General features: G+C 38.9%; 1 long non-coding RNA gene across 1 annotated transcript; it reads left to right on the top strand.

Annotated features, from left to right (window-relative positions):
- The first annotated feature begins 1,037 nt into the window (after nucleotides 1-1,037).
- On the top strand, nucleotides 1,038-6,814 carry LOC140328618 (uncharacterized). The gene is made up of 5 exons (XR_011920315.1): nucleotides 1,038-1,119; nucleotides 1,959-2,006; nucleotides 4,261-4,287; nucleotides 6,451-6,574; nucleotides 6,693-6,814. It is a non-coding gene; the product is annotated as an uncharacterized lncRNA (long non-coding RNA).
- Nucleotides 6,815-15,806: the final 8,992 nt, after the last annotated feature.

Below are 15,806 nucleotides of genomic sequence, written 5' to 3'. Positions count from 1 at the left end.
GCGTACGATTTCGGATCGCGAATACGAATGCGCGACCGATAATCCGATTCTGCTTGATGAATCAGGGGCAGTGTGTTCCTGTCCTGTGGAGGATGAAGGTAGGTTGCCAAGCTTCTTTGCATGGTGATGTCCAAAGCTGCAGATGGACCTATACTGTTGTCAGCCTGACCTGAATGCTCCTTCACTTGGCAGCAGCACTGCCGCAGTTGTTTTCATGTCTCCCGCAAACCCCATTGGCACCTCAATGACCAAATGAAGGAGCAGACAGACAGGAGCTGGGCATGTTACACCTTTGTTTCTCGGACTGGAATGTACTTGAAATTAACTTGACATGGGTGTAAGTCAGGCATGTCCAAACTCCCAGAGGCCAATTGCGGCCCGTATTTAGATTTCCACCGCAGCCTCTGTCATAAAATCAATATTAAGCGGCCCGCCAGCACTGTTGACCATGGTATAAAATACACACATACAAAAAAGCTATTTTAAATTTCATTAGAGTTGATCGTCAGGCACAATCGGCAGAACAAGAGTCCCAATGTGTGCACCGGGAATCCCCTACGTCATTATAGTGGGCGTGTGCTGTGCGGGACCTGCGCAGACCACACTAACCATGGTTAGTGGTCGGCCACCACACATTTTCACTTCACTAAATCTGGTTCTCTTTGCAAAACGTTTGGACACCCCTGGATAAGAACATTTAGAAGCACCATAGAGATTATTTTGTTTGAGTTGTGAGTATGGCTGACCCACCTATAATACATACAGTCTATATATACATTTTTGTTACCCAATGTTAGATGTGTAGTTATGAATAGCAAGCAAGAAAAAATGTGAAAGGTAATGTCACCTGGAATAACTGATATCTGGTAAATACAAATATAATACAATGGTGTATATAGTAGTGAACCTGAGATTTACAGAAACATTAGTTAAACATTGTTTTCTGCTATGCTATGTATGTGCTGTGGAAGAAAGTCACAGTTGCATTTTTCAGTAACAAAGACGTGTGCAGAAGAGGAGTGACAGAAGGGAAACGAAACTGGGAGCTGTATAAATAAAAGAGAGTCTGCATACAACACAAGGGAGGCAGACGAAGATGTGATAGAGAAGCCTGCAAAGGTAGGAACACTGCTAAGCCTGGCCGTGACTGGCAAATAAAACTAGCAATGAGCAAGAACCTTTATGAATAATTTGTCTGCTTAGATAAGGCTTAGTCTACACGGACTGTTTCCCCAGCGTTTACCTAAGGCTTTTTAAAGCCCTTGTTTGAAACTCCCATGCATTACAATGGGTTAATCTACATTAGGACGTTTCCTTGAGGCACGTTTATGACATTTATCTTAAACGTTGCTTGCATTTTTATCTTAAACGTTGCATTTATAAAACTGTGTAAAAGTTTTTTTTACCAGGAAATTCATTATTTTCTTTTCTTATGTAATAATATTTTGATATCATATCTGCTTTTATGACTAATAACTGTTTCATGTTGTTCATGCTGTACATTTTCACATGCAAATTTCATTTAATTACCTATAGTTACATATGGATTTCTTATATATTTTGAGTGTTGGGTAAACTTCTTACTGACAGCATCATTTGATTAACAAAATATGGATGCTGCCTGATTTATGGAGTGACTGTTCCCAATCTGGGCATTTGCACCACCTCACATGGTGAATCAGAAGTAGCTGCTACTCAGTTGATTTCTTTTTTGCAGGAGAAATTACATGATCTCATTATTATTATTATTATTATTATTATTAATAATAATAATAAACAGGATTTATATAGCGACAACATAGTACACAGCACTGTACATTAAATAGGGGTTGCAAATGACTGACGAATACAGACACTGACACAGAAGAAAAGGACCCTGTAGACACACAGTATCTATGTGATGTATATCAAGTTGTTCAAGAATTTAATAGAGTTTTAATAGAGTTTCTCATTCACAGCTGTTCAGAGGACTGAAACACTGTAGAAAGATGGATCATAATAACCAGGTACAGCTCCAAAATATTTGTATAATTAACAATATTAAACTTTGTAAACCTGTATATGGATATATTTAAAATGTAAATCCTGGTTTACTGCCAAACTCTTATCTTATTTTTTTTTTTTTTATTGAAGTTTTATTGGATGAATTCAGCATACGATTGAAACATTACAAAACAAATTACAATATAATAAAACCGGTAAAACGATATGTCAGAGGAAGGGCATTTAAGCTGAGGATAATAATATCGACAACATCAACGGAATTGGACCCTCAAAAGCATATCACCGCATATCACACAGTTTGTCTCTTAATTGTTTTTCCTCATATATTAAGATACACAACAGTACTTAGTAGAACTCAAGGAATTCACATAACGTTGTTCTTGTTCATTACAAAAAGGATAACGGGGGGATGTGGAGAGTAAGAAAAGACAATGTGGCTTGGGCCAAGATATGGTGGATTATCGGGAAATAGATGGTGGATAGGTGTGGGATGAACCTAGGAGCAATGTGAAACAGCGATAAACCAGGAGCGGGGTGGGTGAGTAAATTCTATCACTCACAGATGAAATATTCAAGTCTCAATGTTTATTATTGGATCAGGAAAAAGTGCCGCCAGATAGTCTGCAGAGAACATTGTCCAGTAAAACCATCTTTGACTTGTAGTTTCCCCTGTGCTTCTCAAAGAGGCAGTAAGATCTTCCATCACCTTGATCTCATTAAAGCATTCAAACCATTGTGCCACTTGGAGAATCATTGATGCATGCTTTAGCTGCATCAATGAGTTGAATTAGGAGTGACCTACAATAGATTTTTGTTTAAAGCTGTTGCGATGTAGAAGTAAATACTCAATATCAAAGGGGATAGATAAATCAGTAAAAAACAGTTTCCCAGAAAGGACAAACCCTTGGGCATTCCCAGAAAATGTGCAGAAGCGTGCCCCTAGCTGTGCTGCAGCGCAAGCACCTATCTGATGCTTCAGGCTATATGGAATATACCATCTTGATTAAAGTTTGTAACCAATTTCCTGATACCTAGAACTGATAGAGGAGGTGTGGCAAAAGATATTAGTTTATCCACCTGAGCAGGGGAGAAGGTAACATTTAGGTCTTGCATCCACTTCAGTGTAAAGTCAGCTGTAGGATGAGAATAAAACATGAAGACCAAGTGGCGCATATTTTTTTTAAACTCCATAAGTTTTCTGCAGAAGGTGTCTTGAGACTTGAGAGGGAGTGTAGAAAATGGTGTTGACAGGTTCTCCAGAATTCCAGAGCGTAAATATTGGTCAAACTTATCTCCAATAAGAAGGGCCAGGTCAGGGAAGAAAGTAACGTGTTTAGATAAGTATGTCTTGGAAGCCTGGGTGTGTTATGCCTGGTTGGAAATTTTGGTTGCCAATTATGAAGTAAAGAGGTGAGGATTTGGGTGAGATCCTGGGTTGGGCGGATATTTTGTCAAACAGTGCAAGAGTAGCCCCAATGGCTGGGTGCACATGCAGAGAGGTAGTTATTGAGTTATCACTCCATGGTAGCTCAATCAATGGTGTTTTAGTGATGAATTGTTTTATGTGTATGTACTGTTTCCATTTAGCATGTAGAAACCACTCTACTACTCTACCTAGGTGAATCACAGCATAATAGAGTGAAGGGTCTGGCACTCTCAACCCTCCTTGTCTTTGTCTATCTATCCACTGTAGGCATACTTTTTCCATTATCTGCAATATCATGGCATATGTTCTGTCTATTACAAAATACCTGTAAAAATTTCTAAAAATAAAATCTTACTATTGTAAATGATATTTCCTGCATTAGCTAAAATAAAAAAGCATCTCTTACAGCAATACCTACCCTATCTCCAATGCTGTCTCCTTGTATACAAACCACTTTGCAATATAATGCCAGACTTTTTCTGGGATGATACTTAATCTAATTTGTCCTACTTCCTGAGAGTACAAGATGTCTTAAAAATGCACATTGGGGTGTGTCATTAAGCTCTCTTGGGAGAATGATGTAGGTAATGGCACTAGGTTCATCACATGAGGTCATTCTCTGCAGTTTACAGAGCTGCTCACCATCAATGAAAGAAGAAAAGGACATATGATGACTGGCCAGAGAACTCCAACATTTAGGGTATGTAAATAATAATTTTTGGGGGAGTTAATGAGTGATTGGTTTCCCCTAAACACTGAATAACAGTATATATAGTGTTGGTATACCCACTTTGTGTGCTTTGCCACTGATGCCTATATTTTGTCTACAGATTGAACAGCACGCCGACAAGAATGAGGTAATCAGATCTTCTTATCTACACTAAACTTTGCAAATATTGTATTAGTAACACCTACTATTAGTGTTGGTCGAATATCTCACTATTCGATTAGACACCTATTTGATCGAATAGTGGGAAATCCCAAATTCGAACACCATTAAAGTCAATGGTGCTAGAATTTGATTTTTTTTAAGGGTCTTTTAAGGGCTTCAAGGGCAATCACATTGCTCTTGCAGCCCTTTACTAGTTGTATGTGTTGTTAGATAGAGTTTCTCTATTCAACAACACATAGTACAGTTCTGCAGGAGTGATCGCTGTTGCCCCGCTGTGCTACTACTATGTATTCTTGGATAGAGTTTCTCTATCCAAAAATACAGGGCACTACAGGTGATGAATGGGGACCAGTTTTAGTGCCCAAAGATCGTAGTGGAACTGCTAAGGTAATCTGCAGTTCATTTTCCAACATGACCTCACAATGGAGCTGAACTGCAGATTACCTCTGCAGTTCCACTACGATCTCTGGGCACTACAGGTGATGAATGAGGACTTGTCCCTATTTATCACCTGTTGTGCCCGGACATTGCAGTGGAACAGCAAGCATCTGCAGTTTAGTTTCCCATGTGACGTCACGTGGGAAACTGAATTGCAGATTACCTCAGCAGTCCCACTACGATCTCCGGGCACTACAGGTGATGAATGGTGACTTGTCTCCATTCATCGCCTGTAGTGCCCTGTATTCTTGGATAGTCATAGCCTGTATTCTTGGATTGTCACCATTCATCGCCTGTAGTGCCCTGTATTCTTAGATAGAGAAACTCTATACAAGAATACATAGTAGAAGCACAGCGCGGCAACGGCGATTGCTGTTTCAGCGCTGTACCATGTGTTGTTGGATAGAGAAACTCAATCCAACAACACAGGGCACTACAGGTGATGAATGGGGACAAGTCTCCATTCATCACCTGTAGTGCCCGGAGATCTTAGTGGGACAGCAGAGGTAATCTGCAGTTCAGTTTCCCACGTGACGTCACAATGGAACTGAACTGCAGATTACCTCTGCAGTTCCACTTTGATCTCGAGGCACTACAGGGGATAAATGGGGACTTGTCCCCATTCATCACCTGTAGTGTCCTGTATTCTTGGATAGAGAAACTCTATCCAAGAATACATAGTAGTAGCACAGTATGGCAACAGTGATTGCTGTTGCAGCTGTACTATGTGTTGTACAGGACATTGTAGTGGAACTGCAGAGGTCTGCAGTTCAGCTTCCCATGTGACGTCACATGGGAAACTGAACGGCAGATTACCTCTGCAGTTCCACTACAATGTCCTGGCACTACAGATAATAAATGAGGACTTGTCCCCTTCATCACCTGTAGTGCCCTGTATTCTTGGATAGAGAAACTCTATCCAAGAATACATATTAGAAGCACAGCGCGGCAAGGGTGATTGCTGTTTCAGCGCTGTACGATGCGTTGCTGGATAGAGAAACTCTATCCAACAACACAGGACACTACAGGTGATGAATAGGGACAAGTCCCCATTCATCACTTGTAGTGCCCAGACATTGTAGTAGAACTGCAGAGGTAATCTGCAGTTCAGTTTCCCACGTGACGCCACAATGAAACTGAACTGCAGATTACCTCTGCAGTTCCACTACGATCCCTGGGCACTACTACCTCCAACTACTACTCCAACTAAACTCTATCCAACAACACAGGGCACTACAGGTGATGAATGGTCACAAGTCCCCATTCATCACCTTTAGTGCCCAGAGATCCTGCAATGACAAGATTCCCACGGCTGCACAGCCACAGGAATCATAATGTCATTGTGGAAAAACCTGTAAAAAAAAAGTTATTTTAAAAAAACACAAACATTCAATAAATTACTTTAAAAATATATATTTTTTAACACATTTTTCCCCAACTTTTTACAGTCGAATTCAGTGTTTTTCGGGTCGGGTCTATCTGAATTCCAACAGCCATATTCGGGGTTGAATTCAAACACAAACACTACCTACTATGTGATCTAAATTCAATTCAAAATGATTACCTTTCTGAACCAGAGACCTCAGACCTGGCATTGATCATGTTAAAAAACAATCCATAAGGCTTTCTGGTTTCCAGATCATGCGATGTATGATATTAGCAATCTTCATCTGCCCTTCTCTTTCTGCAGACTTCATAACCCGAGAAAAGAGAAGGTGTTCAAAGCTCCCTATATTCGGCTGCTCCACTGCTCCCTAATCACAGACAATACAGACCCTAATGTGGACAATTGACTGGGCCCAGCAGATCTGCAGGTATTTTTCTAACTCTAAAATGCAGTTATTTACAGGTCACTTCTTTTTTGAAATTATAATGCAAAATCCTTATTATATAATAATCCTTAATAAACTTTACTTTTTTAATGTGTTTCAGAGTCGCAAGACAAGACATTACAAAAGAACTACATTTACAAAACGACCACTTCATTGGGCATCTCTACTACATTGGTCATTTCTAATCTATCTGCTGAATAAATCTATCATGAACCACCTAAATCTATGCAAACCCCTATTCTTTTTACGATCAGCTACAAATCCACCTTTTTCAAACAGAAATTATCTGCATTGTCTTGAAACAGCACACTTCTATTGTCCCATGACAGGAAGCCTATACCAGGTGACTGTACCAATTATACCATTCTCTAGAAACATGCAACTTTTACTACAAAAAAGGGGTGTATATTTCATTTCTCAACAAGAATTGTTTTCTCAGCTGCAGAAAAACCACAATACAGGGCAAGAAATTAAAATACACGGTAATGATCCATTGACTCCTGTCAATCCACTCACCAAGAGTAAAGCTAACCTTACCAATGATTTAAATATATTTGTGCAAGACTTTAGTACTCCTTCTACAGACCAAAATCATGATTTTCCAGACAATGTGGAAGAGAAAGAAAAAATACACCTAAAGAGAAAACAAGTCCAAAATATACAGAGTAATCATCTTACAAATCATGCAGATGAAAAGAACAAACTTTTACACATCAAGAGCAACTCTAACATTAACTGTGATATCAATTTACCTGTCCATGTTAGCAGTACATCTTCTACATGCGCACAGAGTAAAAAGAAAGAAAGATCCAAAAAGAAGGAAACAAAAGTGAAGACGTCTAAGGTAAAGTCCAATTCCAAATCCTTACAAAAAATATCTTCAACAAACTCTATGAAGAGTTCATCATCAAGCAAACAGGATAAACTTACTGCTTCTTTCAAGAAAAATTGCTTTATAAACGACAAGCCTATCTTCATATACAAAAAAAAATTCACTACTACTGCCACCACAAGCAAACAAAGAATTTACCACTCATACAATCCTTATGTAAATCGTATAAAGAAAAAATCCAATATATACTATATCAGTGCTCTGCCAACTAAGACCAAGATCATTAAACCTCTGCAAGTAGTTATTTTACTTTCACGAAGAAAGCCTTTGTTTATGGCCCAACGTCTTAAGCTTAAAGAGAGCCGCATAAGCACAGGAAAGTCACATGGAATTTTGTTAAGTGCTGAGGATGAATGTCTCCTAGAATCCCCCGATGAATTAGATCTGTGTTTTCAGAGTAATTATGATGCAAGGTGTGGTGTAAAAAGGAATATTAGCCATAAAACTACAAAAAGAAAGAAATGTGTATGTGTGGCAAAAAATTACAAAAGTTGTCTTACGGGGAAACTCTTTGCGCCGTTCAACCGCAGAGAACATCCTACAACATCCTATCACCATCGCAGAAAAAAAATTGTGCAAAGTATATATAAGAATTGCATACTGGCATCATCAGTACATGATATTATTCACAGTAAGTTCATAAGGAACTCTAATGAAGTCATGCCGTTGTCAATGCTACAATCCTTGCTAAATGCAGCACAAAGAAAAATTATATTCAAGCAAGAATGGATGAGATGTATGGAACAAGATGCAATTCATCAGTACAAAAAAATAAAATTTGAAAAATACAGTGAGATTGTGGAGGTGGAAGACCATGATATAGTCAGGCATTCAGAGAAGCCATGGCTTGCTGGTTTTAACAAGTGTGTGATAGGTAAAAGTAGCAAGAACAACTTTCCATTACTAGTAAAGTGCTTATACAAATATCCAGATAGTACAATAAAGCATGCCAGCAAGCATCGCACATTCTACTTAGAATGGGATGAGACTTCCTATACATTAAAGAAAGATCATGCCTACTATACACAAATACAATGCCAGATGGCTATCACAAACACATTTTATGCAGAGCTTTTAGTCCATACTCATAAAGAGACCACCATTGTTCCTGTATTGTTTAATGAAGATTTCTGGAAGGCAACAGAATCCAAACTAGAAATATTCTTCACACGCTATCTACTACCTTACTTGAAAAAGAATGGAATAGAGCTAAATTGTCCAAATTATTTGATTGATCCAGACATCATTTTCGAATAGTGGGTTAGAGATTTGAATGAAAGAAGACACTTGAACAATGGTCTGAAAAGCAAGTAAAAAGATACAAATTGGAGGACTAGGAAATCTTTATAACATAACAACATAATATCATTTCACTGACTGACAACCATTGTCAGGTAGCATATAACAGGAACTACTAGGCTTAATGTTTACATATTTGCCTAAAATCAGCAAATACACATTTCCATGATTTGTTTGAATTTGCACTGGTTAAACATTTGGTAAATTGTAATCCACTACTACTCTCCTAAAAGAGTCAGATGCTTTCATTGATATTGGCAGGACTATTATTTATTCTTCTCTTTCAGCCTCCTCAACACAATTATTTTTTATCCAGAAGATGGGGTAAGAGGAGATCAACACTATCCAGAAACAAGGAAGTATATATTGCAGCTTACCAGGTCTTAAAAGGATGAAGTGGCTCCTTTTCATTTTTCAGGCGTTTTTCTATTAATGTTAATGATTATTGTTAATCTAGTGATCCTTCCAGTAACTTACCTGCTGTTTTGTGGTGAGAATGCTCACTTACTGCTAATTACATAGGTGGAAGTTTTCTTTTTGTAGTTTCTAGAAAATGGCATTGAAGGTTTGAGATTTAGGTTTAGCGAAGAGTCCTGGATACAACTTTTCTAGAAGATCATCAAGTATTTTTTTGTACATGTGTGTGAAATTCACCAATGCAATACCAAAGTATACCAAAACACCTGACCAAGGGCCCAACCCTTACCTATCTTATATATCTTTATTGCTAATGACGTAACTACTATGCATTTTTACGTTACCACTGTAAATGTCTATATTACAACATTATTACTGAAATAGGTACATAAAGCTTTGGTGAATCCAGAATCAGTTAATATGTTGGATTTACCAAAAGTCACTGCAAACATTTACTGCTGTTATAACAGTGAATGGTATTTTAATGAAAACAAATCAGTTGAATGGGAGCTGAGAGTGGGGAATGTGACATAAACTTTAAAGTAAATGTTTAGTTAATGTTCTGTATGAATAATACAGAACATAAAAGCTCCTTATTTGTCTCTTCCTAGAAATTTTTGTTTACCATAAGTAGGATGAATGAATCATTTCTTGCTATAAATATATATCTAATATCCAATACAATTATGTAAATCATCTTATAAAGCTATGTCAAATTTGCTTAATCTCTGGTCTAAATTCCTTTAGTATATTATCTAATTGCTTCTTATTTTATTCTATCTAACCTTTTTCCATGCACTTTTGCACTTTTTTAGGGTGTTATACTGTATAATTTTAACTTGTACATAATATTCATTATTATACAAATGTATTTAACCTCCCAACCGTTAAGCCCGTACTTTTTCCTATTAAAAAAAGTTGCAATTATCGATAACCCCGTACTTTTCTCACTCCCCACTTACCTGGTCCCGCTGTGCTCATCCAGCGTCGGGTCCGTGTTCCAGCATCGTCCTCCAGCGTCGATGACTTTTAATGCAAGCTCGCCAGTGTAAAGCTGCCGGAGATGCGCGGCTCCGGCCGCGAGCTTTTTCAGTTGCTGAATAGCGCGATGGCGTACGATACCAGATCGCGAATACGAATGCGCGACCGATAATCCGATTCTGCTTGATGAATCAGGGGCAATGTATTAAAATATCCTAAAGATTTACTGATTTCTCTTGATATGTTGTCTCTATTGTATTATGTGCAGAAATTTGGTGATACCTGGGTCACATCGCCATGAAATAGCAAATCAACAATTAATCACACATTTCCTAGCACATTCCAATTTGTAAATGCATTTTTAGAACCCAGGTTCACTTCACAAAAAAGTATGCACAAAGTAATTTTTTTCAGAGAAGGCATAGCAAATGTCAAGTTTACCAGAGTTTACCCATTCATTTAATGGCAATAAAGTCCCACTTTCAACAATGGGCACTCAGGTTTTTACTGCAGAAAAAGACAGGCAAAGTCCCTTCTGCAATAACTGTTCTTCCCTGCTGCCCAGATGTCAAATTTTGCACAGCAATCCCAGCTTCTCTTGTGTATTTCTGGGAATGATTAAACTCCCGCGCACCATCATCCAAGCCAATCTGAAAAAGAAAGATGGTGGTGACCTGTGACAGAATGGGGACAGGTAAGTATTGTGGATTTAGTTCTGTTTAAGAATAGAAGTTGGGTGAATGTTGGTTATATTAGGCAAATGTGCTTGTGTCTTTTGATGTTAAATGTGTTATATATGAAGAGAATATATTGTAAATGCCACATTCACCATTTAAGATAAAGCCCCTCAAGGGCTTCACCTTATGAGGAAGCATTATCAGGTGGCTGTTGGTTTCTGTGTATGACTCCTATCAATAACGACAAGCACATATAACTTCAGTAAAATGGGTGTTTGTACAGTCAATTTGTTCATGATTAGCTACAAGCAAATAGTCACATAACCAGTTGAAGCACATATGTGTGAAATATGCAGAAAAATGTGCAGAAAAATTGTAATTCTATTCCTCCAGATACATCATGCAGCCAGGTTCTGGATGCCTCTACAATTAATACAGTTTGTTTCGGAACCTACCATGCCTGTAATGATATAGTGAAGGTATATACAATATACTTAGACTAGGGTCTAAGTTGAAATGTCACTGCTATTTTCTGTTATAGGGACCAGAAACCTATATGAACTTCTCAAAAACTACATCAATCATGTGGTTTTCAGTCAAATACACTTGTATTTATCAGGAGCATTTGTTAGACAAATTGAACCAAAATATATTTTATTTCATTCCACTACAGTTTTTATGGTTCAAATAAATGGTTTTGTTATTGCAACGTGTATATACAGTAAATGTTTGTGTATGTGTTTACCTTGTGGGCCTATTTTTATTTTAAATTATCTTTTTCCTAAATTGGGCCAAATATGTTAAACAAAATTGCCTTCTGGCAGGTTTTAAATTGCAAGAGCAACAGGCGATGTCCCTTATGTAGTAATACATACTTGTAAATTTGCAGTCTTATAAGAAATAATCACTTCACATACAGAGCTCACAGTTTAATACTGGGTATCCTGGCATTCTCCATGGCTAGCATGAATGAACTCCCGCACACATTCATAGGAGTTACTTCGTTCCATCTTGACCAATAAAAATGGCTAAATATCCAGAACTCAGAAAAGGACTGGGTGAAGATGACAGTGCCTTCCAAAGGAGCAGGGACAAGTGAGTTTATTTAAAAAATAAAAATGTGATATATGCTTTATTAGGTATATATTGCTAGTGCTGGGGTAGACCCTTTTTTGACAACAGCTGTAGTTATTAATGGCTTAGATTCAACAAGGTGCTGGAAACATTTCCCAGGGATTTTGGTTCACATTGACAATGATAGCATCATGTAGTTTTGTTCACGGCATTTTTATGATGTGAATCTTTCTTTCCACCACATGACATGACAAGTTCTCTGTTGGATCGGGATTTGGTGACTGTGGGGGCCATTGGAGAATAGTGAACTCATTGTGATGTTAAAAAAAATGGCTTGAGATGATCTGAGTTTTGTGACATGGCATGATACACTGCTTGAATTAGCCATTAGAAGATGGGTTCACTGCAGTCATAAGGGATGGACAAAGACAGCAACAATACTAAAGCTAGGCTATAGCTTTTAAACAATGTTCAATTGGTACTACGGGGACCAAAGTGCAGTATACATTCCTGTTTTCATGCTGTTGATGCCAAACTCTGGCCCTAATATCCAAATGTTGCAGAAGAAATCAAGATTCTTTTTTTTTTATTTTTATTTTTTATTTTTTTTTTATTAGCAACCAATAAAAACAGACAATTACAGAACTCAAACCAGTGTATACAGATGGCAAAAGCAAATAAAAGCGTGAAAAGGCATACAATTTTACAGAAATAGTCATATCCAGTAACTCGAGAGAACATATAGCATGCCACGTAATGATAGTTGCAGAGAGGCCGCTGCTTCCGAAGGAAAATCCAGCCAGTTAGGAATTACAATGGGGTCCACACCTAGCATGGAAAACAATGCAGGGAGCTGTGCATGAGGATGTAAGGCAAATGTCTCACCTGCTTTTGTCACTAAGACATGGAATGGGTGCCCCCCATCTATAAAAGGCCCCCGCAGAACTAATCAATTCCAGAAGTGGGCGGAGAACACGGCGCATACGCAAGGTCTGAGCTGATACATCTGGCAATAACTGTATACTGGCACCGTCGAAGTCCACAGGACCTAGCCTCCATGGTTTCCTCATAATCTCCTCCTTTAAAGTATAGTAATGAACCCGACACAGTACATCATTGGGCAAATTGGAGCTGCGGTCACGAACACTACACACTCTGTGCACCCAGTCAATTTCAATAGCCGTATCCAAGGGGCGGTCAAGGAGCTTGTTAAAGATGGTAGTCACAGTGGCATGTAGGTCAGCATTAGCAGTAGCATTAGGGATCCCCCTGAGGCGTACATTATTTCTCCTGCTGCGGTTTTCCAAGTCATCAGTGCGGAGCAGTAAGGAGGTAAATTGTGATTTAACATGTCCCATATCAGATTCTAGGGAGGTCACAGAGGATTGCATAGCATTAGCAGAGGATTCCATGGCTATTACTCTAGTATCAACTGTTGAAACTCTTTGCTTAACTGCATCCAGTTCTGCACGTATGGAGCCTTCCAATTTGCCCAGCATGTTTTCCAAATCATTCTTTGTGGGTAAAGTAGTAAAAAGTTCCTGCAGCATGGCATGGGAGACAGGCAGCTGCTGTGCTGTGGTAATAATGTTGGGCTCTGAGGAGTTAAAGTCCTGTGAGCCTTCTGCAAATAGGGCTGGACTCTGTGGAGTAACAGGGGGGGGTCACGGAGCCTGCAGGAGAGGATACAGAGGCTCCCAAAGTGAGGGAAGGGGAAGAGGAGCTGGCTGATGCCATACTGGGTGCCATGTGCTGTACAGTAGAAGAGCCCTGCGGGGTAAAATAGCGGGCTAGCACGGTCTCCATACCCGCTTTCCTGGGACCCGGCTTTCTCCTGCCTGGCGGCATGCGACTGAGAGGGGGAGATGTTCGGCTGCGGAGGCTGCCAGGCTGAAAAGTACGGTGGAGGCAGCAGGAGCTCAGGAGAAAGCTTCCTCACGCCACCATCTCGAAGCCACGCCCCTCGAAATCAAGATTCTTTAGAGCAAGCAACATTTTTCCAATTTTCTCGTGTCCAGTTTTGGTGAGTCCATGCAAATTGTGGCCTCAGATGCCTGTTCAGAGCTGATAGGAGTAACACCTAGTATGTTTTCATGCTGCTGTAGCACATTTGCGTTAAGGTTTTTCAGAGGTGCTCTTCTGCATATCATGGTTGAGTTGCTGTTGACTCTTTTTTAATCAGCTTGAACCAGTCTGGCCAATATCCTCTGACCTCTGGCATCAACAAGACATTTTCACCCAGAGAACTGCTGACCACTGGATATTTTCCCTTTTTCTGACTATTCTCTATAAACCCTTTACATGGTTGTGCTTGAAAATCCCAGGAGATCACTGCTTTCTAAAAAATTTAAACCAGCCCACCTGGTACCTACAACTACAAATAAAAAATATAGCACATACAAGCTGCCCTTATGAGGAAGAATAATAAACTGACCCATCACCAACACTGGGCCTGATTCATTGGAGGTTCAAAGACAGCAGGAATATTTGTTACAGACATATTTATACTGAACTGCATAGTTACCCCTTCTGTTTTTGAAGTATGTGATGATGTATTACCTTATTATTTTGATCCTCTGCTTCTCATTATACAGGTAGTAGGTTATATACAAGATAGCGTATGTAGGTTTGTTCCTAAGTTGAATTTCTATGTAAGTTGGGACCCGTACGTTATTTTAATAAATGTAATTAGGACAGATGTTTGTCTCGATATATTATTAGGCAGTGTGGTGTCAGTTACTGTATAAAATCCTCACTGTAAAATAATCACAAACAAAGCAAAAAACAAAAAAATTATGCAGCCTAGACATTCATTAACTTCTGGAGCAAGCTATGCTTGGATATACAATAAGAAGCAACTGCAGGGTTTCTCTTGGTCATTAAAGAGTTACAAGATGCTACAGATCAGTTCAGCTCTTAAGATCACCCACAACCTCAACTGTAGTTAGCAAAATATTTCTTCTGCAAGTTATGCAAACTTATATGCTATACTAAAATAGTTACAGTCCTGTCCTGCATTGGTTAACTTTCTCTTTTAGCTTTCTTTCAGAGCAACACACCTGATGAGGAAGGGCAACTGAAATATTTTTATTTGCCAAATAACTTGAGGAACAACAGAGTGTCCACGTTTCTGTGAATTGAGCCTTACGGGTATTGAATGCAAATTCTGAATGTGCAGCACTCATTGGCTACAAACACTCCACTTCTTTTTTCCATTCCCATATAGCACCCTGACAGAAAAAACAGATTATCTGCATGGTCAAACAACAGAACATTTGTATTGCTTGACAACAGGGTTTATATACCAAAAGATTGATTTAAAGTTCCCACTGACTGACATGCAACATTTATCAGAAAAAATGGATATGCATTTTCCACCAACATCGTTTTCTGAAGTACAAATTAAACCAGAAGCACAGGAAACAGTTCCATCACAGTCACAAAAGAAGAAAGTTAAACTAAAGAATTTGCAAGATCATGTCATAAAGACTGATAAAGTTCCAACATTTTTACACCAAGTAAAAATCAAGCACGATCTGCCTAAAGAAGCATGTCCTTTAGGGAAAAGTAAAAAAAAAAAAAAAGTTAAAAATGTGCAAGGTCGACCCTTAAAAATTAATGATCTTTCAATAAGCTGTACACCAAAGGACAACAAATCTCCACACACTGACAGTGAACCTATCTTCACTACCGAAAGAAAAGTGCAGGCAGACAGCAAACCTGCCTTCACCACCCAGAGCAAAGTGCAAGCAGACAGCAAACCTGCCTTCACCACCCACAGCAAAGTGCAGGTAGACAGGAAACCTGCCTTCACCACCCAGAGCAAAGTGCAAGCGGACGGGAAACCTGCCTTCACCACCCAGAGCAAAGTGCA

This window comes from Pyxicephalus adspersus, chromosome 4, assembly GCF_032062135.1.
Source record: "Pyxicephalus adspersus chromosome 4, UCB_Pads_2.0, whole genome shotgun sequence".
NCBI lineage: Eukaryota > Metazoa > Chordata > Amphibia > Anura > Pyxicephalidae > Pyxicephalus > Pyxicephalus adspersus.
Note: the sequence above shows the minus strand (reverse complement) of the source record. Positions and strands in the feature narration are given on the sequence as shown.